The sequence below is a fragment of the Ovis canadensis genome, chromosome 23 (genome assembly GCF_042477335.2).
Source record: "Ovis canadensis isolate MfBH-ARS-UI-01 breed Bighorn chromosome 23, ARS-UI_OviCan_v2, whole genome shotgun sequence".
Classification (NCBI taxonomy): domain Eukaryota; kingdom Metazoa; phylum Chordata; class Mammalia; order Artiodactyla; family Bovidae; genus Ovis; species Ovis canadensis.
In genome coordinates this window covers 26,181,508-26,187,310 of record NC_091267.1, presented here as the reverse complement: position 1 = coordinate 26,187,310, position 5,803 = coordinate 26,181,508, and the positions used below count along the sequence as shown (strand labels likewise).

Genomic DNA, 5,803 nt, shown 5'->3' with positions numbered 1-5,803 from the left:
TGTAGTCAATAAAACAGAAGTAGATTTTTTTTTTCTGGGACTCTCTTGGTTTTTCTAAAGTCCGGTGGATGTTGGCTTTTTGATCTTTGGCTCCTCTGAAGAAGTGAAGTCACTCAGTCGTGGCCAACTCTTTGTGACCCCATGGACTGTAGCCCGTTCAGGCTCCTCTGTCCATGGTATTCTCCAGGAAAGAATACTGGAGTGGGTTGCCATTTCCTTCTCCAGGGGATCTTCCCAACCCAGGGATTGAACCTGGGTCTCCTGCATTGGAGGCAGATGCTTTATCCTCTGAGCCACCAGGGAAGCCTGCCTTTTCTAATTCCAGCTTGAATATCTGGAAGTTCTCAGTTCAAAAACTGTTGAAGCCTGACTTGGATAATTTTGAGCATAAGTTTACTAGCAAGTTATATGAGTGCAATTGTGCTGAAGTTTGAACAATCTTTTGTGTTGTCTTTCTTTGGAATGGGAATAAAAGCTGACCTTTTCCAGTCCTGTGGCCACTGCTGAGTTGTCCAATTTTGCTGGCATATTGAGTGCTACACTTTACCAGCATCATCTTTTAGGATTTGAAATAGCCCAACTGGAATTCCATCACCTCCATTAGCTTTGTTCATAATGATGCTTTCTAAGGCTCTTTACTTCTCATTCCATTATATCTGGCTCTAGGTGAGTGATCACACCATCATTGTTATCTAGGTCATTGAGATCTTTTTTCATCTGTGTATTCCTTCCACCACTTCTTAATATCTTCTTCAGTTAGGTCCATACCATTTCTGTTCTTTATTGAGCACATCTTTACATGAAATGTCCCCTTAGTTTCTCTAATTTTCTTGAAGATATCTCTAGTCTTTCTGATTCTATTGTTTTCTTCTACTTCTTTGCATTGGTCACTGAGGAAGGCTTTCATATCTCTCCTTGCTATTCATTGGAACTCTGCATTCAGATAGGTATATATTTCCTTTCTCCTTTGCCTTTAGCTTCTTTTCTTTTCTCAGCTCTTTGCAAGGCCTCCAGACAACCATTTTGCCATATATTTAGTCAAATCTATAGTTTTTCCAGTAGTCATGAATGGACATGAGAGCTGAAAAATAAAAAGGCTGAGTGCTGAAGAAATGATTCCTGCAGATTGTGGTGCTTGAGAAGACTCTTGTGAGTGCTTTGGACCGAAAGGAGATCAAACCAGTCAATCCTAAAGGAAATCAACCTTGAATGTTCATTGGAAGTACTGATGTTAAAGTTGAAGCTATAATATTTTAGCCACTTGATGTGAAGAGCTGACTCATTCAAAAAGACCCTGATGCTGGGAAAGATTGAAGCCAGTAGCAGAAGAGGACAACAGAGAATGAGATGGTTGGATGGCATCACTGACTCAGTGGACATGAGTTTGAGCAAACTCCAGTAGTTGGTGTTGGACAGGAAAGGTTTTGTGCTGCAGTCCATGAGGTCGCAAAGAGTCAGTCAGAACTGAGTGACTGAACTAAACTGAAATGAATCTTTGTGAAGTTTTCAGATTTTCCATTAGAATCCTTTATTTTTTTACCCAATTCCGTAACTTGTCTTTATCCCAAAGTCCTTACTATAAATCTTCTTGAAGAGAAAGCATTTTTGCACAACTTGGTTAGTGCTGTGACAACACTTTAATATAGCAAATAAAATCATGACTGATATTTTAGCAGTATACATCAGAATTTTAGGAACACCATATAATTTCTAGGATATCTGTATCAGTAACATTTACCATACAATATAACTTTTTTTACAATTGAAATTTATCACTCATTTGACAATATTTTCCTGGAGGAGGAAATGGCAACCCACTCCAGTATTGTTGCCTGAAGAATCCCATGGACAGAAGATTCTGGTGGGTTACAGTTCATAGGGTTGCAAAGAGTCAGATACGACTGAAGCAATTTAGCACCCTTGTCATTCAGCATGCAAAATGAACCTAGTTACCATAATATCTCTCTTTGGGATGTTTCAGGGGCCCTCTGAAGCATCACAAAGTTAGCTAGAAGTCAAAAGTTCTCCCTTAAATGATTTGGGAAGTTTTGCCAACAAATATCAAAAAGGTTTAGAACACTAAATCAGGTAGGATTATAGGTCACTTTGAAACACTAATTACTTAGCCAAAGCAATGGTAAAGGATTCCAAAACAGATCATTTAAGATGTAAGGAAACTTAAATCTGTTATCAAAGGCAGTTCAACATCTGAAGAAGACATGTCCTCTTAACAGAGAGCAAAGCCAAATTCAAATGTTTGTACCAGCTTAAATTTAAATTTATTTACAATTAAAAAATTAAATTTCAAACAGTCAGTCCTGACTAAGCACAAAACTCCTTTCTCAGGTTCTAGTTTCCAAAAAATCTCATCACTTTGTGTGCCCATTACTTTGTTTTCCCATCCTGAAACAGCCACATGTAAGTCAGACTTACTCCCTTTTCCCTTCATAAAATGTAATCCCATTCCTCATACCTTCTTTACTGAAATTACACATCCTGCTTTCCTTAAGCAACCAAGAACTGACCTTTATATTAGCATTCTATAGATTGATGAGCATAAATACCAGTGATAATTTATTTATAAAAAGAAGAAAGCATTTGAATATCTCAGAATGGCACCAAATATGTTTCATTAGTACCCCCAAATCTCTTTAGTTTCTCTGTAAGAGAGGTTAGTTTTCAGTAATCAGTGTTTCAGAATCTTATTTTATTTGAAAATGATCTAGCTATTCAATAAACTTTTATCACTTAGTTTAGCACAACCCTAGAAATGAAGGTTACCAAAATCTGGAGAGAGTATTTTAGACATTCTTTTTTTTTTTTCCCCAGTTTTTTTTTGTTGTTGTTGAATGTTTATTATTTTTAAATATAAATTTATTTATTTTAATTGGAGTTTAATTACTTTACAATATTGTATTGGTTTTGCCATACATCAACATGAATCCATCACAGGTATACACGTATTTCCCATCCTGAACCACCTTCCCTCCTCCCTCCCTGTACCATCCCTCTGGGTCATCCCAGTGCACCAGCCCCAAGCATCCAGTATCATGCATCAAACCTGGACTGGCGATTCTTTTCATATATGATATTATACATGTTTCAATGCCATTCTCCCAAATCATCCCACCCTCTCCCTTTCCCACGGAGTCCAAAAGACTGTTTTATACATCTGTGTCTCTTTTGCTGTCTCACATACAGGGTTATCATTACCGTCTTTCTAAATTCCATATGTAGGCATTAGTATACTATATTGGTGTTTTTTCTTTCTGGCTTACTTCACTCTGTATAATAGGCTCCAGTTTCATCCACCTCATTAGAACTGATTCAAATATATTCTATTTAATGGCTGAGTAATACTCCATTGTGTATATGTACCACAGCTTTCTTATCCATTCATCTGCTGATGGACATCTAGGTTGCTTCCATGTCCTGGCTATTATAAACAGTGCTGCAATGAACATTGGGGTACACATGTCTCTTTCAGTTCTGGTTTCCTCGGTGTGTATGCCCAGTAGTGGGGTTGCTGGGTCATAAGGCAGTTCTATTTTCAGTTTTTTAAGGAATCTCCACACTGTTCTCCATAGTGGCTGAACTAGTTTGCATTCCCAACAACAGTGTAAGAGGGTTCCCTTTTCTCCACACCCTCTCCAGCATTTATTGCTTGTAGACTAATGGATCACAGCCCTTCTGACTGGCGTGACACAGTACCCCATTGTGGTTTTGATTTTCATTTCTCTGATAATGAGTGATGTTGAGCATCTTTTCATGTGTTTGTTAGCCATCCGTATGTCTTCTTTTGAGAAATGTATGTTTAGTTTTTTGGCCCATTTTTTGATTGGGTCGTTTATTTTTCTGGAATTGAGCTGCATGAGTTGCTTGTATATTTTTGAGATTAGTTGTTTGTCAGTTGCTTCATTTGCTATTATTTTCTCCCATTCTGAAGGCTATCTTTTCACCTTGCTTATAGTTTCCTTTGTTGTGCAGAAGCGTTTAATTTTAATTAGGTCCCATTTGTTAATTTTTGCTTTTATTTCCAGTATTCTGGGAGGTGGGTCATAGAGGATCCTGCTGTGATGTATGTCAGAGAGTGTTTTGCCTATGTTCTCCTCTAGGAGTTTTATAGTTTCTGGTCTTAGGTTTAGATCTTTAATCCATTTTGAGTTTATTTTTGTGCATGGTGTTAGAAAGTATTCTAGTTTCATTCTTGTACAAGTGGTTGACCAGTTTTACCAGCACCACTTGTTAAAGAGATTTTTTTAATCCATTGTATATTCTTGCCTCCTTTGTCAAAAAGTATGATTAGAAATTCCCTGGTGGCTCAGACAGTAAAGCGTCTGCCCCCAATGCCGGAGACCCAGGTTCGATCCCTGGGTCGGGAAAATCCCCTGGGGAAGGAAATGGTAACCCACTACAGTATTCTTGCCTGGGAAATCCCATGGACAGAGGAACCTGGTGGGCTAGAATCCATGGGGTCGCAAAGAGTCAGACTCGACTGAGCGACTTCACTTCACTTTTAAAGTACAATTATTCCTAATACAGCTGATCTAAAAATCTCTTATCTTATTTCCATTCTTCTTTCCTTACAGGTTTCTTTACTTGAGTTACTTTCCTTGCTGACAAATTTGAATCAGATATAACAGTACATAATTTATACTTAACCTAAGCACAATAAAAATATAATGCTTAATGTTAAGGACTCAGACATGTCTATATTAAGTTCAGTTTAGTCACTCAGTCATGTCCAGCTCTTTGCAGTTCCATGGACTGCACCACTCCAGGCTTCCCTGTCTATCACCAACTCCCAGAGTTTACTCAATCTCATGTCCATTGAGTCGGTGATGCCATTCAATGATCTCATCTTCTGCCATCCCCTTCTCTTCCTGCCTTCAATCCTTCCCAGCATCAGGGTATTTTCAAATTAGTCAGTTCTTCTCATCAAGTGGCCAAAGTATTGGAGTTTCAGCTTCAACATCAGTCCTTCTAATGAATATTTCCTTTAGGATGGACTGGTTGGATCTCCTTGTGGTTCAAGGGACTCTCAAGTGTCTTCTCCAACACCGTAGTTCAAAAGAATCAATTATTTGGTGCTCAGCTTTTTTAATAATAAAACATACCTTTGCAAATATATATTTTTTAAACATCAGTTATGGGGACCATGGTGAGGCAACCCAGAGTAGACATCTCTTCCACTTAAACTCTACAAGGATATGGAGCTGTGGTACCAGCAGAGGCCCTAATATTCATCTGCCTCTTTGGGGAGTGAGTCCAGATAAATTTAAGTGAGTCTCCCCTGATTCTAGGATCTCCTGTTATTGGTTGATAATCCTAAATTTTATTCAGTGGGGAAAGAGTTTATCCTTGAATCTTGGTTTCAAGAAGAGCTACCTGGGTTACTCAGTTTAGACACTGAGAGGGTTATCTTTAGTCAAAGGACTGGGAAGAGTTTACCTCGTATAGGTGCTGAGTGGGTTGTCTTGAGTGTAAAAGGCACTGGGAAGATATTGCTTGAGTAGGTAAAAGGCACTAGGGTAAAAGGCACTGGGAAGACTTAGTTTGCATACTGAGTGGCTGGTTGTCCTCAGTTTAGAGACTGGGAAGACTTTGCTCAGTGAGGTGGGACTGAGTTATTATGGGGGAAGACTGGCCCATCGTTTTTCCTTAAATTGGCTACCTTAATAGTAGCCAATAATTATTTCTAAATTATTTCCAATAATCGACTACCTTGTGAAAATAAAGCTGAAATGTTATGAGAGCTTCTGAGCTCCAAATTAGTAACTCTCTGTTAATAACTGGCAATGGC

The 5,803-nt window shown here is 38.5% G+C and overlaps 1 non-coding gene across 1 annotated transcript; it reads right to left on the bottom strand.

Annotated features, from left to right (window-relative positions):
- Positions 1-231: 231 nt before the first annotated feature.
- TRNAW-CCA (transfer RNA tryptophan (anticodon CCA)) lies at positions 232-303 on the bottom strand. The gene has a single exon. It is a non-coding gene; the product is annotated as a tRNA-Trp (tRNA).
- Between the last annotated feature and the right edge of the window lie 5,500 nt (positions 304-5,803).